At 51.1% G+C, this 18,508-nt stretch overlaps 1 protein-coding gene across 1 annotated transcript in view; it reads left to right on the top strand.

Moving 5' to 3' along the window:
* The first annotated feature begins 2,978 nt into the window (after nt 1–2,978).
* Nucleotides 2,979–18,508, top strand: part of SEMA4B (semaphorin 4B) — a 46,151-nt gene continuing 30,621 nt past the window's right edge. Inside the window, exon 1 of the mRNA XM_017861218.1 lies at nt 2,979–3,159. The gene's annotated coding sequence lies outside the window, so the exon portion shown is untranslated. The remainder of the gene's footprint in view (nt 3,160–18,508) is intronic.

Below are 18,508 nucleotides of genomic sequence, written 5' to 3'. Positions count from 1 at the left end.
GTCTCGCTCTGTCGCCCAGGCTGGAGAGCAGTGGCCGGATCTCAGCTCATTGCAAGCTCCGCCTCCCGGGTTTACGCCATTCTCCTGCCTCAGCCTCCCGAGTAGCTGGGACTACAGGCGCCCACCACCTCGCCCGGCTAGTTTTTTGTATTTTTCAGTAGAGACGGGGTTTCATTGTGTTAGCCAGGATGGTTTCGATGTTCTGACCTCGTGATCCGCCCGTCTCGGCCTCCCAAAGTGCTGGGATTACAGGCTTGAGCCACCGCGCCCTGCCTGAAGTGCTGATTTTTAACATAGCCTCTTGCAAGGCACAGCTTGCAGGGGCTGTGTGACCTTAGGCAAGACCTCTAATTTAGCTGTGCTTTCCATATCCTTAGCAAGGAGTGTCCCCACGCCAGCACTGTTTGAAAGGCAGAGCTAATAAGACGATTGAGAGTATTTTAAAAGTCGTTTGCACAAGTTCACGGCCTTAGTTATAACCACAGTACGTATTGCTACTAATTGGATGACTATAAGGAGGAAGGAAGAATATAAAGGGCAAAAGGAAATAATTCAGGAAGTGCATAAACATTTATTGACAAGGATGCTCATCTCAACATTACTTAAGATAATAAACAATTAGAAACAACTTAAATATCCACTTGATTAAAAATGTATGCTACATTTGTGTGATAGAATATATAAAAATGAAAGTATGCAAGAATTCTTTTATTTATTTATTTATTTGTTTGTTTGTTTATTTTGAGACGGAGTCTCACTCTGTTGCCCAGGCTGGAGTGCAGTGGTGTGATCTCAGCTCACTGTAACCTCTGCTTCCTGGGTTCAAGCGATTCTCCTGCTTCAGTCTCCTGAGTAGCTGGGATTACAGGCAGGCACCACCACGCCCAGCTAATTTTTGTATTTTTAGTAGAGACGGGGCTTCACCCCGTCTCTACTAAATACCCCATGTATTTTTAGTAGAGCTGGAGTTGGTCCAAGTTGGTCTTGAACTCCTGACCTTTTGATCTGCCCACCTCGGCCTCCTAAAGAGCTGAGATTACAGGCGTGAGCAAGAATTTTTAATGTTATAGAAAAATGTGATAAGGCTGGGTGCTGTGGCTCACACCTGTAATCCCAGCACTTTGGGAGTCCAAGGCAGGCAGATTACTTGAGGTCAGAAGTTTGAGACCAGCCTGGCCAACATGGTGAAACTCCATCCCTACTAAAAATACAAAAATTATCTGGGTGTGGTGGTGAGTGCCTGTAATCCCACCTGCTTGAGAGACTGAGGCAGGAGAATCGCTTGAATCCGGGAGGCAGAGGTTACAGTGAGGGGAAATCGCACCACTGCACTCCAGCCTGTGCAACAAGAGCAAGACTCCATCTCAAAAAAAAAAAAAAAAAAGAAAACGTAAAATAATGCTGTCTTAAGTAAAAGTTAGAAAAAAGTATGTACTGAATCATCTTTTTTCTAAAAGATGTAAGTGTATACTTATGCATAGGAAACACACAGGAAGATATTCACCAAAATATTAACACCAGTACACCTAAGACTTGTGCAGTTTACTACATGCAAATTAATCTCAATTTTAAAAAAGTTTTTAAAAATATTAATGCTGCCGGCCGGATGTGGTGACTCACGCCTGTAATCCCAGCACTTTGGGAGGTAGGCAGACGGATCACGAGGTCAGGAGTTCAAGACCAGCCTAGCCAATATTGTGAAACCCCATCTCTATTAAAAATACAAAAATTAGCCGGGCGTGGTGGCAGACGCCTGTAATCCCAGCTACTTGGGAGGCTGAGGCAGGAGAATTGCTTGAACCTGAGAGGCAGAGGTTGCAGTGAGCTAAGATAGAGCCACTGCACTCCAGCCTGGGTGACAGAGCAAGACTCTCGAAAAAAAAAAAAAAAAAATGAACAGCCGATGCTGATGTGTAGGTAAAATGAAATTATGAGTGATATTATTTTAATTGTGTTTTTCTGTTGTCTAACTTTCTTGTACTAAATATGTGTTTACTTTTATAGAGACGTAACAAAAGTAATCACTTTTTTCTTTTTCTGGAGGAGCTAGGCAGCAATTCCCGGAGAGGAGAGGCTGCAGAAGGACAATGTACACTTAGGCCAGTCCCGCCCGGCCTTGGAACGGGCTGCCACTTGGCCTCTGGTTTCTGCAGTCCCTTGACCAGCCAGCTCAGGCCAGCTCAGTCACTTACAAGTTCAGAACTGGTTGTTGCAGTAACCGCCCTGAAAGCTGCTGTTGCTTTCCTGGAAGATAGGAGCACCAGGACGCAAGAGCAGGAGAGGGAGGAGCCAAGGTCACTTGATAAATGCGGGATATTTATAACCCTATCTTTCACCCCTCCTGCAGATCTCCGTTTCGTTTTACTCTCTGAGCACGCCCGCCCACTGCATGGTAAGGGAGCAGTGAGCAGCATTTATCTCGGGTGGAGACGTGAGTGGTTTCACAGAGTGTGGCTCTGCCCTCCTCTCACTTGCCTCCTTCTGTAAACAATACTACCATTCTTGAGAGCCGACCATGTGCAGGTGTGCGCCTCCACCATTGCATTTCCCACCACAACCTTGTGAGGTCTCTAGTGTTCTGATGCCCACTTTACAGATGAAAAACTCAAGGCTCAGACAGGTTAAGGAACTCGTCCTAGGTAACACAGCCAGTTAGGTGAGAGTGGATCTAGGATTTCAACCCGGGCCAGCCCAGACTCCAGCTAGTGAGGCCGCCCCCTGTGGCCCAGGTCCAGCGAGGCCGAGTCTCCCAAGGTGAAGGACCGCACAGTCCCTTGGGCTCCACGGCTAACTTGGGCCGACAAGCGGTTGTGGCGAGGGGGACCCGACAGGCCAGGGTGGTCGTGGCATCGAGTCCAGCGTTGCTGCAAATGGCCGGGGGCCGGTGGCGGTGGTGGGGCGGGGGGCACGGCCGGCATCAGGGAAGTCCCGGAGGCGCCCTGCGGACAATTCCCGTAAACACGGGCGGGGCGGGGCGGGGCTTGGCGGGGGCCCAGCATTTCCTGGGACGCCGCGCCGGATCGAGGCTCTGCGCCCGAGACTCCGGGTCCCCAGGGACGGCGCTGGGCTGGCCTGGCAAGGGGGACGAGTCAGTGGACACTGTAGGAAGAGCGGCCCCGCGGGGGGCGATGACCGTGCGTTGGCCCTGACTCACTCCAGGTAGGCGCGGGGGGTGCCCGGCGAGGTGGGAGCCGCGGCCCGGGAGGTGGCGGACCAGGCGGAAACCGCCGCGCAGCCGCCGCCCCGACCCTTGCACCCGCACCTCCCGCCCGGCCCCTCTCCCCAGAGGGCGCCACCTGCACGCTCTGATGGGCACTGGCGCCGGCCGCCGGGGGAGCCTGTTACCATGGCAGCGCAGGAGGCTGGGCCCATGTTCCCATGGCCACCGGGGGCCTTTGAGCAGCGTTCACATCGCGCCAGTGCACCACCCCTACTCCTAAATCCGGGACCTGGCCCTGGGGGGAAGTCATTTGGAATTCGGAAAAGGCCTGGGCCCCTGCGGAATGGTAATGGGTATGACCTCCGAGTTAGGCCCTTTGTCATGGCTTTTTTCTTGTCACTGAGCACCAAGGTGGTGGATACAAGGCTAGAAGAAGAAGGTTGGGGTTCTGGGCATGAAGCTGCTGTTGCGGCTAGTCGGGAGTTACTCTGGTCTAGCAAAAAGGCGCAGGAGCCCTGGGTCACCTCGGGAAGGTCACCAAACCTCTGCCCACATTTCCTCACCTGTAATTGAGTTAAACAATTCTTCTAAAGGTTGAAATGCCTTAAAATTTTGTGTGGGAAGCATACAAAGTTTTAAAAAGTTTTTTTCCCACAATGCCTTAGAACTGGAAAAGATTTAGCAATCACCTTGGCCCATCCCTCCTCATTTTCATAAGGAAAACTGAACCCAGAGAGATTAAATCGCTTCCCAAGATGACTATGAGTTAGTGAGAAGGTCAGGATTTGAACTCGGACCATGGCCATTTCTTTTGGTGATTATACTTTTTTTGGGGGGGGGACATAGTCTTGCTCTGTCCCTCAGGCTGGAGTGCAGAGGCGCGATCTTGGCTCATTGCAACCTCCACCTCCCAGGCTCAAGTGATTCTCCTGCCTCAGCCTCCCAAGTAGCTGAGACTACAGGCATGCACCACCATGCCCAGCTAATTTTTGAATTTTTAGTAGAGACAGGGTTTCACCATGTTGGCTAAGCTGGTCTCCAACTCCTGAGCTCAGGTGATCCGCCCACTTTGGCCTCCCAAAGTGCCTGGTTTATAGGCTTGAGCCGCGGTTCCTGGCCTTTTTGGAGATTCTGAAGCACAGGAAAATCTGGGATATGTCTCCTTGCACCCGGGGCTCAAACGGTTGGTGATAGGCAATCTAAATATGGGGACATTGGCCAGGCATGGTGGCTCACACCTGTAATCCCAGCACTTTTGGAGGTCGAGGTGGGTGGATCACCTGAGCTCAGGAGTTTGAAACAAGCCAGGTCAACATGGTAAAACCTTGTCTCTAGTAAAAATACAAAAATTAGCCGGGTGTGGTGGCGTGTGCCTGTAATTCCAGCTACTCAGGAGGCTGAGGCAGGAGAATGGCTTGAACCTGGGAGGTGGGGGTTACAGTAAGCTGAGATTGTGCCACTGCACTCCGGTCTGGGTGACAGAGCAAGACTCTGTTTCAATCAATCAATCAATCAATAAATAAAATAAGGCGCCGGGCGCGGTGGCCAAAGGCCTGTAACTACCCAGCACTTTGGGAGGCCCGAGACGGCCGGATTTACAAGGTCGGAGAATCGAGACGCATCCTGGCTAATACGGTGACACGTCTCTACTAAAAATACAAAAAACTAGCCGGAGCGAAACGAGGCGGGCGCCTGTAGTTCGGCCAGCTTACTCGGGAAGCTTGAGAAATCAGGAGAATAGGCGTGACGCCGGAGGGCGGAGCTTTGCAGTGGAGGCTGAAAGAGCGGTCCACTGTCAACTCGCAGCCTGGGCAAAGCAGAGGCAAGACTGCCGTCTCAAAAAAAAAAATTAAATAAATAATAAAAAAAAAAAAAAAAATAAGGCTGGGGCTGTGGCTCATGCCTGTAATATGCGCCAGGCAGCTTTGGAGGCCAAGGCCAGGTGGGATCCCACCTGAAGGTCAGGAAGTTCGAGCGCAGGCTGGACCAACATGGAGAACCCCATCCCTAACTAAAAATACAAAATTGAGCTTGGCGTGGTGGGTGCATGCCCTGTTAATCGGCAGCTATTTGGGGAGGCTGAGGCAGGAGAATCGGCTTGATACCTGAGAAGGCGGGAGGTTTGCCGTGAAGCGCAGCTGCAGAATTTGTGATTGGCAATTCCAGTCCTGGGCAACAAGAGTTAAAACTGCCATCTCAAAAAACAAACAAAAAAAAATAAAAAAAATTAAAATTAAAATTAAAATAAGGATTGGGGCAATTTGGCAACAGTTTGAACTAAAATATGGGAAATGGAGACTTGTGCCTTGGCGGGAGAGCTTGAAGTCTTCCTTTCCTTCCCTGCTTTCCGTGGTCTTGTGCCTTGAGGCCCTTGCTTTTAATGTAACGTTGTCTTGACTACATTGGGGACAGGATGGTCATATAAGTGCCTAGGAGGCGGCCAAGCATTCAGCGCACTCTCCAAAAATACGCCATCTCTTCTGGATGGCCAGCAAAAGCTGGTGAGCCTGGAGCTAGCGAGAAAAACTGTTTAGGTTGCCTTAAAGCAGGGAATTTGGCGACTCTAGTCCCTGCTCTATCGTGTGGTGCTGTTTTTCCTTTGAAAGGATAACAGAAAAAAGTGGGGGAAAAGATCCAGGAAGGAAAACTTGGAAATGGATCCTTTTGAAACGATTTTGAGACAGTCAGCTTAGAGCAAGAAACCATTTTGCGGTACCTGCTATTTCCCATATTCTTTGGTCCTGGGGCTGAGAATGATAAAACCGCTGAGTTAGGCAGGCAGGCCTTGTTCCCTGGCATTAAGGAGGCCTTTGTTAGAAGAAAGGGAAAGAGGGAGTTGGAATGGTGTCAAGTGAGTTGTTCAACTGGCAAGCATAATGAGGTTTCCTAATAGGAATCTGAAGCAAAGTGCAGAGGACTCACAGGGAGCAAACTGTTGAATTTAAGTTTTTTGAAAACAGGCAAGGATTCTAGCCTGTGGCGCCTTGGGGCACTTCTAGAACTGCCAAATTGGCCGCCCTGGGCCACTTACCTTTGGCTGGAAACAAGGATAAGGGAGTGAAAGTGCCTAAAGAAATGTGGGGCCGGGGTGCAGTGGCCCACGCCTGTAATCCTAAGCACTTTGGGAGGCCGAAGCAGGCCAGATCACAAGGTCACGGAGATGGGGGGGGGGGGGGGGGGGGCGGGGGGGGGGGGGGGGGGGGGGGGGGGGGGGGGGGGGGGGGGGGGGGGGGGGGGGGGCGGGGGGGGGGGGGGGGGGGGGGGGGGGGGGGGGGGGGGGGGGGGGGGGGGGGGGGGGGGGGGGGGGGGGGGGGGGGGCGGGGGGGGGGGGGGGGCGGGGGGGGGGGGGGGGGGGGGGGGGGCGGGGGGAGGGGGGGGGGGTGGGGGGGGGGGGGCGGGGGAGGGGGGGGGGGGGGGGGGGGGGGGGGGGGGGGGGGGGGGGGGGGGGGGGGGGGGGGGGGGGCGGGGGGGGGGGGGGGGGGGGGGGGGGGGGGGGGGGGGGGGGGGGGGGGGGGGGGGGGGGGGCGGGGGGGGGGGGGGGGGGGGGGGGGGGGGGGGGGGGGGGGGGGCGGGGGGGGGGGGGGGGGGGGGGGGGGGGGGGGGGGGGGCGGGGGGGGGGGGGGGGGGGGGGGGGGGGGGGGGGGGGGGGGGGGCGCGGGGGGCGCGAAGACGCAGTTCTGAATCAACATGGTGAAAATCTTGTTCTGCTACTAATTACGCTTGGGCAATGGTGGTGCCGGCCTTGTGAATCCCGCCAGCTACTTCAGCGAGGCTGAGCAAGAGAATCACTTGAACGCTGGAAGGCGGAGGTCAAGTGGCTGAGATCATGCCATTTGCAGCTCCCAGCCTGGCGAACAGAATGAGAACCTGCCCCCCCCCCCCCCCACTTTCAAAAAAAAAAAAAAAAAAAAAAAAAAAAAAAAAGAAACGTGGGCGCAGGCAAATGGGTGGCGGCTCAATATGTATCGGCCAGCACTTTGGAGGCCAAGGTTGCGTGGATGCACTTCGAGTCCAGAAAGTTTTTGAGACCAGCCTGGGCAACTTGGTGAACACTCGTCCCTGTACAAAAATACAAAAATTAGCTGAGCATCGGTGCCCACAGCCTATAGTGTCAGCTATCCGGCGGCTAAGGGTAGAAGAATCACCTGAAAGCCAAGGAGGTGAGGGCTGCAGTGAGCCATCATCCTGCACTGCATTTCCCCTTGGGCAACAAGAAAGTGAGACAACTGTCTCAATAAAATAAAAATAAAATATAAAATAAAATAAAATAAAATAAAATAAAATAAAATAAAGCCAGCCGAGGTGGCTCATGCCTGTAATCCTAGCATTTTGGGAGGCCAAGGCGGGCGGATCACCTGAGGTCAGGGGTTCAAGACCAGCCTGGCCAACATGGTAAAACCCTGTCTCTACTAAAAATACAAAAATTAGCCAGGCGTGGTGGCATGTGCCCGTAATCCCAGCTACCCAGGAGGCTGAAGCAGGAGAATTGCTAGAACCCGGGAGGTGGAGGCTGCAGTGAGCTGAGATCGCGTCACTGCACTCCAGCCTGGGCAACAGAACAAGACTCCGTCTCAAAATAAATAAATAAATAAATAAATAAATAAATAAGAAAATGTAGATCTGAATGATTATTCTCTGAAAGAACAGTTTAAAGGATCCTGATAAACTAAGCTCTGTGAAGGCAGCAGCCTTGTCAGTTTCCTTAACCTTGAGCAATGCTTAGAAGGCAGCAAGTGCACAAGAAATATGTGTTTCATGAATGAAAGAAGGAAGGGAGAGGGAAGGAAGGTAAAGGAGGAAGTGAGCGAGGGAAAGAAGAAAAGGGAAGGAAGGGAGAGGAGAGGAGTGAAGGAAGGAAGCAAAGGTAGGAAGGAGGGAGGGAAGGAACGAAGGAAGGACAGACATTGGCTTATAATAATTATCAGAAGAGGTGGATGGCTATAACTTGAGACAAAATGCGGTTGAAATTCTGACTATAGGTTGAATATCCATATGGGTTCTGGAGTCAGCAGATCTGGGTTGTAGTCCTAGTCCTGACTTATCACTTGTGTGACCTTAGTAAGTCCTGGAACCTCTCTGTGCCCCAATTTCTCACTTCTGAAATGGGAACACAATAATAACTCATATCTCACCCTGTTGTGAGCATTAACTAACTGATTGAATGTAAAAGTTTGGCACAGTCCTCACTTATAGTAGGTGCTCAATAAATATTAATTAGCTATATAAATGACAATTTTGATGTAGGTGGAAAGAATTTGCCAAATATTTCATGTCAAGGTTATATAACTATTGCAAACTGAGGTATAATTTTTTTTTTCTGACAAAGGCTAATTTTGAAAGTTCCCTGTGTCTGCAGACTAACACACCTTAGAGAAATGGTTCTTCACTTTTTTCGGGGGGGAGTGGGGGCTGGTAGCAAAGAGCTTTTGAAATTAAATGAAAGCTCTGATTCCCTCTCTCCTGAAATGGCATCTCATTCTTGGGGTTCACAGCTCCCTGAAGCCCACCCTTGTGGTGAAGGGGCTCCCTGCTCTGCTGCACTGCTCACAGGCTGTAGTGAAAGAACTCAGGCAGCATTCATAGAAGAGGTGGCTGGGAGGAGCAAGCAGGGTCAGCTGTCTTTCAAGGGGTTTGTGGAAACCAAAAGATGAGATGGCTAGAGATAAGCCCTTGTGGCCCCATGGGTGGGTCCCCTTAGAGCCTACTTTCCTGCTAGGGCCACGCTGGGCTCACTCAGAACCTTGTGGGCTCCAGAGTCCCTGGTGTGGTGCCCACCAGCCAGACTCTCATTCACAGTGCATAAATGGTGCTGCAGGGTGGCTGCCGTGTGAGATTCCTGTCCAGGCACGGATCTTTGGTGCCACCCTCACATCAGCTTTCTGTGCATGTTGTCTCCTAATACCACTGCTTTAGGGTGGCAAGTGGGCACACTGCCACACGTGGTGCATTCCTCAGAACCTCCACCCTGGCAAAGCAGGGTGAGAGTACAGCCTACAGAGCCTTAGGAAATCCGTGGCAACCCATCTATGCATCTCTGCCACCCTCCTAGGCATACCTGTTCCTGCCCACTCTCTGGGATCAGCATCAGACCAAGAGCAAGACTCTATCTGGGAGTAACAGTGGCAGCCACCAGGTGACCTGAGGTGATGGGGAAACTCCAGGGTCAGAGAGCTCCTCCTCCCTGGGAAGGAAGAGGCAGAGGGGAGAGCCTTGGGCCTTTGGGAAGGAAGGTTGGTTTCCTGAGGTGGAGGGAGGGCCCTGTCCTGTTCTTCTTTCCTCTCACAGGGTAATAGCCAGGGGTCTGGGGCTCGGACTGGGATTTTAGAGGGAATAACTCCATAGCAAATGGGGAGGTAGATTCCTGACTTCATGGGATCTTTGGAACCAGGGTGTGTGTGTGTGTGTGTGTGTGTGTGTGTGTGTCAGTGTCTTGTTGTGTGTGTGTGTGTGTCAGTGTCTTGCTGTCGCTGAAGCTGGAGGTGCCATCATGACTCATTGCAGCCTCTACCTCTCAGGCTCAAGTGATCCTTACACCTCAGCCTTCCAAATAGCTGGTACCACAGGAGCACACCACCAGACCTGGCTACTTTTTATTTATTTTTTGTAGAGACTGGGTCTTCCTGTGTTGCCAGTCTAGTCTCCGCTGGACAGGCGAGTGGGTGCAAAGGAAGAGGCAGACAGCAGCTCCTGAACTCGTATTGGGGAGCAGAGGAGTGACAGTGGCAACTTCATGTTCTACCCTGTCAGGGCAGGGACAGGTTGAGCCCTGCTGATTGCCCCACAGCTCTGTGGGGCGGGGGGATCCCCTCCCAGGGAGTGGCCAGCTCAAGCCCCAACAGGCCCCAGTGGGGGTGGTGCTGGGTGTCAGGCTCCTCACCACAGCGGGAGCACCTGGGACTTGGTCTGGGCGGGCCGGTTCTTTCTGCCCATGAGAGTTGCAGCCTCAGCACCAGCTTTTCAGGAGGTGGCTGAACTTGAGGGAGTACCCAGAAGGGGGTCCTCAGAGATGGGCACCTAAGATATTTCAAAGTTGTTGACACCATGGGGCAACTTTCAGATGGGGAGGTGAACCAATAACATAGCAGGCATGGCCTTGTTCATTGAGCATTCACTACATGCCAGTGCTGCCTGTGGCTTTATATGTACTCTCTCTAGCCACCCATGAAGTGCTGCTCATAGCACTCCGTCTTAGATGAAGAAGCTGAGGTTCAGAGTGACTGTATGGTTTGCTAAAAGTCCACAAAATACGGAAGGTGCTGAATTCTTCTGACAAAAGAACCTGTATGCTTAACCACTGGATTCTACCACTTCCAGGAGCAAGAAAAACAAGAGGCCAGTAGCGGGGAAAATGGTTTGGGGAACGGAGATGAAGCCATTTATTTACATTTGTTGCCAAACCCTGGGTAAAAGCTGCCATTGAGTTTTGAAGGCAGTATAAGTGCTGATCCGGGGTGGATGCCCTCTGCTGCAGAAGGCGCTGGCCCAAGGAAGCTCCCAGCCCTGAGGACTTGGCAGCCATTGGCTGATTTGAAAGTATACACAGGGTGTGCCAGCTGGTGTCACTTCCTCTTCAACATGTATTGATGCTGCAGCTGAGCTGTTGCCCAGCCCCTGAGGAGAAGACACCAGCAGTGTGCCCAGCCAGGGCAGGGTGGAGAGCTGCAGCTGCAAGTTGGCATAAGAGGAGGGCTCAGGGCTACAAGGGGATGGTGGTGGGGGGCCAAGGCCTGGAGAGCTGGGCTGCAGCCAGTGTATGTCTGTGAGGCCTTGCTGGGCAGCCTGCCAAGCTCCTCCCCATTCCCAGCCTGCACCCGAGAATGGGGAGGAGCTTGAGTGCTACCCCAGAAGGGGGCGGGTGGGACCTTTGGGTTCAAGCTCCACTGGGCTTGGCAGGAGGCCCCTCCCCCACAGTCAGCAAACAAAGTAATGACTCCCAGAGTAGAACTATGGAAGCCAGAGATCTAGGTTCCCCTGGGTGGGAATTAGAGCAGGCAGACCTGGCCAGGAGCCACCTGGCAGGGGCCATCCATATCCAAGGACATGGCCTGCATGCAGCTGGGCAGAGGCTGTACCCATGGATGATTAATGGGTATTGATCACTGGGGAGGCCAAATGTAGCCTGGACACTGCTGGCACTTGCCCTGCGTCTATTCCCTTTGTACTGGGTAGGGTAGAGAAGCAGCAAGGATATGTGTTCATTTGCTTTATACTTTTAGCCATGCTTCCCTTTCTTTTCTTTTTTTTTTTTTTTTTGAGACGGAGTCTCGCTCTGTCGCCCAGGCTGGAGTGCAGTGGCCAGATCTCAGCTCACTACAAGCTCCGCCTCCCGGGTTCACACCATTCTCCTGCCTCAGCCTCCCAAATAGCTGAGACTACAGGCGCCGCCACCTCGCCCGGCTAGTTTTTTGTATTTTAGTAGAGACGGGGTTTCACCGTGTTAGCCAGGATGGTCTCGATCTCCTGACCTCGTGATCCGCCCGTCTCGGCCTCCCAAAGTGCTGGGATTACAGGCTTGAGCCACCGCGCCCGGCCGCTTCCCTTTATTTTCTTTCCCTTGTAGCTTTTTTTTTTTTGAGACAGAGTCTTGCTCTCGTCACCGAGGCTGGAGTGCCTTGGCACGATCTCAGCTCACTGCAGCCTCCGCCTCCTGGGTTCAAGCAATTCTCCCTCCTCAGCCTCCCGAGTAGCAGGGATTACAGCCTCATGCCACCATGCCCGGCTAATTTTTGTATTTTTAGTAGAGATGGGGTTTTGCCATGTTGGCCAGGCTGGTCTCGAACGCCTGACCTTGTGATCCTCCCGCCTCGGCCTCCCATAGTGCTGAGATTACAGGTGTGAGCCACCACGCCTGGCCTCGTTTGGGCCTCTTAATAATAGATTTCTATGTACAGTTTATCTCTCATTCTTGTGCTTCTGTCCTTATGTGTGTATGTCTGTGTGTATGAGAGAGAAAAAGGAGGAAGGTCCATGGGGAGGAGGTGCCAGAGCGTGTATGAAGAAGGGGCCAGCCTTGATGATGACTTCATATTGCTGGCCGGGGCACGGAGGAAGCAGTGCCCCATCTCTTCATCTCTTATTTTGGTACTCCCTTTCCAAGCTGCCTCCTGAGCTCTTTATAAACACTGGCATTCTGGCCGAGAAAGACTCGCCAACATCCAAGAGTGGCAAAGGGGAACAGGAGACACATCATTGGCTTGGGAACCGCTCCCGCTCACAGGAAGTCAGCTCACAGGAGATTTTTCTCTGTCAGTGTCCTCCTGTGGTTTCTAGTCTGGGGAGAACACATCAGCACACTAACGGAAGAAAGGGGAGCCCGCGAAGACCAAGGCTGCCACACTGAGGGCGTGGATTTGAGGGCTCTTCTCCAGGCTGACAGTTGGGATCCTCATTTTGTCAGCCCTGTGGAGTTCCTACTAGAGTGCCATGCAAGGCAGTGGGGGTTTGGAAGACGGAAGTCCTGTCACTGCCTTCAAAGGGCTTGCTGCCCAGTTGACATAAGACATACTGGAAGCATTTGAGCAGGATATAATTATCCGCTTAGTGAGGCCGCATCAGCCCCTGTCTCCTCTCCTCTGAGATGAGCACAGCAGTCACACAACTTATGTGTTGCCAAGACACCAGGGCAAAGCAGCCCTGCCGCCATTTTAGGATCTGCTTGATATGGAGATTCAGGCACTCAACAAATAGTGATTGAGCATGTGGCCACACATCAGGTGCTGTTCTAGGTAAGTGCAATAGACAGAAGGTAGAAGAAGGAAATGTTGTAGCTAGCACCTTGACTTTGACAAGATTTCTTGCAATTTTGTTCATAATATTCTCTTTTCTTTGGCGGGTGTTGAGGGGGGATGGAGTTTCCCTCTTGTGCCCAGGCTGGAGCGCAGTGGCAGGATCTTGGCTCACTACAACCTCTGCCTCCCAGGTTCAAGCGATTCTCCTGCCTCAGCCTCCTGAGTAGCTGGGATTACAGGTGCTCACCACCATGCCTGGCTAATTTTTGTATTTTAGTAGAGACAGGGTTTCACCATGTTGGCCAGGCTGGTCTCAAACTCCTGACCTCAGGTGATCTGCCCATCTCAGCCTCCTAAAGTGCTGGGATTACAGGCATGAGCCACTGCTTTCGGACCATAATAGTCTTATGGATAGTATGCAGAAATGTGGGCTGAACAGTGCAGTTAGGAGGACACATAGCTAGTTGTTCAGCCTATAAAAGATATTGATCAGGCCAGATGCGGTGGCTCACACCTGTAATCCCAGCACTTTGGGAGGCCAAGGCAGGTGGATCACCTGAGGTCAAAAGTTCCAGACCAGCTGTGACCAACATGGTGAAACCTCGTCTCTACTAAAAATACAAAATTAGCTGGGTGTGGTGGTGCATGCCTGTAATCCCAGCTACTTGGGAGGCTGAGGCAGGCGAATCGCTTGAACCCACGAGGCAGAGGTTGCAGTGAACTGATATCATGCCATTGCACTCCAGCCTGGGCAACAAGATAGAAACAACATCTTAAAAAAAAAAAAAAAAAAAAGATACTGATCTGTTTTAACCTTGATGGAGGTCTCTAGTGGTGTGCCATTGGGCTCTGTTTGTGACTCTGTCTCATCCATTTATTTATTTGTTTACTTATTTTCAGCCTCCCAAAGTGCTGGGATTATAGGCATGAGCCACTGTGCCTGGCTGTCACCCATTTTTTTTTTTTTAATCACTCAAATGTTTAAATGAAAAGATTAGTACAAAAACACCTAATAACTCTTCACCTATATTGACCAGTTTTTGCCAGTCACATTCATATTCTTTCTCTCTAGTATATGCACATACATATATATGCACATTTGTTTTTGCTGAATCATTTGAAAGTAAATTGTAGACATCATGACATTTCACCTGTAAAGCTTCAGCAGGTGTTTCTGAAAGACCAGGACTTAATCACATCTGAGAAATTCCATTATCATACCTAAAAAGATGAAGAATGCCGTAATATCATCTAATACACAGTCCATATTAAAATTTCCCCAATTGCTCCATGGCTTTTTTTTTTTTTCTTTCTTTCTCAACATTCAATCAAGGTTCACACATTGCTATTGATTTTGTTTTTTTAGACAAGGTCTCATTCTGTCCCTTAGGCTGGAGTGCAGCAGCACCATCATGGCTCCCTGCAGCTTTGACCTCCTGGGCTTAGGTGTTCTTCCACCTCAACCTTTCGAGTAGCTGGGACAACAGGTGCACACCACCATGCCTGAGTAATTTTGTATTTTTTGTAGAGACCAGTTTCACCATGTTGCCCAGGATGGTCTTGAACTTCTGGGCTCAAGCGATCCACCTGCCTTGGCCTCCCGAAGTCCTGGGATTAGAGGTGTCAGCCACCTCGCCTCGCTGCATTTGATTATGTCTTTTTAGTCCCTTAACCTAAAACAGCCCCACCCCTGTCTGTTTTGCCTCTCACTAGATTGCCCTTTCTGAAGAGTCCAGGCTAGTTGTCTTGTAGAATACTACTCATGCTGGATGTGTCTGATTGTGTCTTCATTATTAGATCTGGGTTACAACACACCTTTGACAAGAATGCTGCAAAAACTGATGATGTTTTGTACTTGTTTTTTGTTTTTGTTTTTTTCTTTTTCTGAGATAAGGTCTCACTTTGTCACCCAGGCTGGAGAGCAGCGGCGTGATCTCAGCTCACCGCAGCCTTGACCTCCCAGGTTCAAGCAGTCCTCCTGCCTCACCCTCTGAAGTAGCTGGGACTACAGGCATGCGCCACCATACCTGGCTAATTTTTGTAGAGACGGAGGTTTGCTGTATTGCCCAGGTTGGTCCCGAACCCCTGAGCTCAGGCAGTCTGCCCACCTCGGCATCCCAAAGTGCTAGGATTCCAGGCGTGAGCTGCTGGGCCCAGCCTGTTTTGTACTTCTTATTGCATCATATCAGAAGGTAAATTACGTCAAATAGTCCCATTACTGTGATGCTACTTTTGTCTACTTGGTTAAGATTGTGGCCACGAGATCTCTCCCTTAGAAATAAATGTTCCCTTTGGTAATTAGTAAGTCATCTGTGGGACAGACTTTGTTAACATATAGTTTCCTAACAATCTTCCACCCAATGATTTCCCATCCACTGATGATTCTTACTTGAATCTAGATTTTCTAATTCCATCACCATTTCTTCTACATTTTTTTTTAAATTTTTTTTTTTTTTTGAGACGGAGTCTCGCTCTGTCGCCCGGGCTGGAGTGCAGTGGCCGGATCTCAGCTCACTGCAAGCTCCACCTCCCGGGTTTACGCCATTCTCCTGCCTCAGCCTCCCGATGTAGCTGGGACTACAGGCCACGCGCCACCTCACCTGGCTAGTTTTTTTGTATTTTATTAGTAGAGACGGGGTTTCACAGTGTTAGGCCAGGATGGGTCTCGATATCCTGCTCGTTGATCCGCCCGTCTCCGGATCCTCCCAAAGTGCTGGGATTACAGGCTTGAGCCACTGCGCCGGCCTTTGTTTAAAAATTTTTTTGAAGACAGTCTCGGCCTGTCAGTTCAGGCTGAAGTGCAGTGGCATGATTCTCGGCTCACTGCAACCTCTGCGCCTCTCGTAGTTCAAGAGATTCTCCCTGCCTCGCCTCCGAGTAGCTGGGACTACAGGCGCCCACCACCTGTCTGGCTAAATTTTTTTGGTATTTATAGAGTTAAATAGGAGACGGGTTTCACCCGTGTTAGCCAGAATGGTCTCGATTCCTGCCTCGTGATCCGCCTGCTCGGCCTCCCAAAGTGCTGGGATTACAGGTGTTAGCCACCACTCCCAGCCCTGCTCACCCAATATTTTTATCAATAGCTTGAATAGGCTGGGCGCGGTGGCTCAAGCCTGTAATCCCAGCACTTTGGGAGGCCGAGGTGGGCGGATCACAAGGTCAGGAGATCGAGACCCTCCTGGCTAACACGGTGAAACCCCGTCTCTACTAAAATACAAAAAACTAGCCGGGTGCGGTGGCGGGCGCCTGTAGTCCCAGCTACTCGGAGGCTGAGGCGGGAGAATGGCGGGAACCCGGGAGGCGGAGCTTGCAGTGAGCGGAGATCCGGCCACTGCACTCCAGCCTGGGCGACAGAGCGAGGCTCCGTCTCGAAAAAAAAAAAAAAATAGCTTGAATAAAGGCATAAGGAATGGTTATCATGTTTACAGATGACTCCAAACTGGGAGGGGAAGCCAATGTATGATAATAGAATCAGTTTTCAACATGACTTCAGTGGGATGACATCTGAGCCAGAACCTATTATTTATTTATTTTTTGAGACAGAGTCTCGCTCTGTTGCCCAGGCTGGAGTACAGTGGCACGATCTCGGCTCACTGCAAGCTCTGCCTCCCGGGTTCATGCCATTCTCCTGCCTCAGCCTCCTGAGTAGCTGGGACTATAGCTACTATATATAGGCACCCACCACTGTGCCTGGCTAATTTTTTTTTGTATTTTTAGTAGAGACAGGGTTTCACCGTGGTCTCGATCTCCTGACCTAGTGATCCACCTGCCTCGGCTCCCAGAGTGCTGGGATTACAGACGTAAGCCACCGCGCCCGGCTGGTAAAACTCTTTATTGGACCAAAGTTGATATAAAAAAATAGTTCTGGTTGTCAGCTGCCATGAGTCAGCAGTATTTTGTGACACAAGTTGCATTCATTCATTCATTCAGCCAATACTTATTGAAGTCCTACTTACCATGTGCCAAGCACTATTCTAGAGGCTTCAGATAACATTACTTAACAAACCAAATAAGCAAAAATCTCTGCCCTCCCAGTCAGCATTTTGGGGAGATGGGATGTCAGACAATAAAGAAAAACCATAATATATCATATGTTATTCAGTGATGAGTGTGCTGAAAAAATATCTCAAGGTATTTTTAAGGAGATAAGGGGCATATTAGGGGAAGTTCAGATTCTTCAAGGCGATAAATGAGCAAAAGGAAGCAAGGGACTCAGTCCTGTGGTTATCTAGGGGGAGAGTGTGCCAGGTGAGGGAGCAGCCAGATCAAAGGCCCTGCTGGGTTCAGGCTACTATACATGTACCTAGTGTGGATGAATGAGGGGAAAAGTAGTAGAGGATGCAGTGGTACTGGTGGTGAGGATGACATGGAGGGCTTTGCAGACCATTGCAAGTAAAGTCATTCTGAATGAGATGGGGGAATCCTTGGACGGTGTTGAGCAGAGGAAAGCCCTGACCTGGCTTGTTTTGTTTTGTTTTATTTGAGATAGAGTCTTGCTCTGTAGCCCAGGCTGGAGTGCAGTGGCACAATCTTGGCTCACTGCAACCTCCGCCTCCCAGGTCCCAGTTCAAGCAATTCTCCTGCCTCAGCCTCCCGAGTAGCTGGGATTACAGGCACACACCACCATGCCCAGCTAATTTTTGTGTTCTTAGTAGAGATGGGGTTTCACCATGTTGGCCAGGCTGGTCTTGAACTCCTGACCTCAAGTGATCTGCCCGCCTCGGCCTGCCAAAGTGCTGGGATTACAGGCGTGATCCACCACGCCTGGCCTGGCTTGTGTTTTAGAGACTCACTCCAGCTGCTGTGTTAAGAATAGATTGTAGGGGAACCAAGGAGGAAATGGGGAGAACAGTTAGGAGGCCCTTCCAGTAACCCTGAGAAAGAGGGTGGTGCCTGGGCCCTAAGGAGCTGGGAAGTGGTCAGATTATAGATTTGCTAATGGATTGGATGTGAGGAGTGAGAGAATGAGAGGAGCTGAGGGTTTTGGCCTGAGCAACTTAAAGGTGGAATTGCCATTAAATGAGATGGGGAAGGCTGTAGGTGGAGCACATGAGAAGGGGGAGAGATCAGGAGCTTAGTTTGGGACATGTTGGGCTTGAGACGCCTTTTAGACAGCCAAGTAGAAATGTTGAGGCTGGGTCAGGCGTGGTGGCTCACGCCTGAAATCCCAGCATTTTGGGAGGCCAAGGCAGGAGGATCCCGAGGTCAGGAGTTCAAGACCAGCCTGGCCAACATTGTGAAACCCTGTCTCTACTAAAAATACAAAAAATTAGCTGGGCATGGTGGCATAAACCTGTAATCGCAGCTACTCAGGAGGCTGAGACAGGAGAATCGCTTGAACCCAGGAGGCAGAGGTTGCAGTGAGTGGAGATTGCACCATTGCACTCCAGCCTGGGCGACAGAGCAAGACACTGTCTCAAAAAAAAAAAAAAAAAAAAGTTGAGGCCATTTGGCTGAGCAGGGCTGGACTAGGCTGCAGATAGGAGTTTGGGTATCACTGGTTGTAGGTGGATTGACCCCATTTAGAGTAAAGCATCCAAACCTGGGCAAATAGTAGCACTGTGGGTGCTTGCTGCTGTCCACATCCCATGTGGAATTATGTGTCCAGTGCTGGGAGCCC

This window comes from Rhinopithecus bieti, unplaced genomic scaffold, assembly GCF_001698545.2.
Source record: "Rhinopithecus bieti isolate Rb0 unplaced genomic scaffold, ASM169854v2 scaffold_57534, whole genome shotgun sequence".
In the NCBI taxonomy this organism is placed as follows: domain Eukaryota; kingdom Metazoa; phylum Chordata; class Mammalia; order Primates; family Cercopithecidae; genus Rhinopithecus; species Rhinopithecus bieti.
Note: the sequence above shows the minus strand (reverse complement) of the source record. Positions and strands in the feature narration are given on the sequence as shown.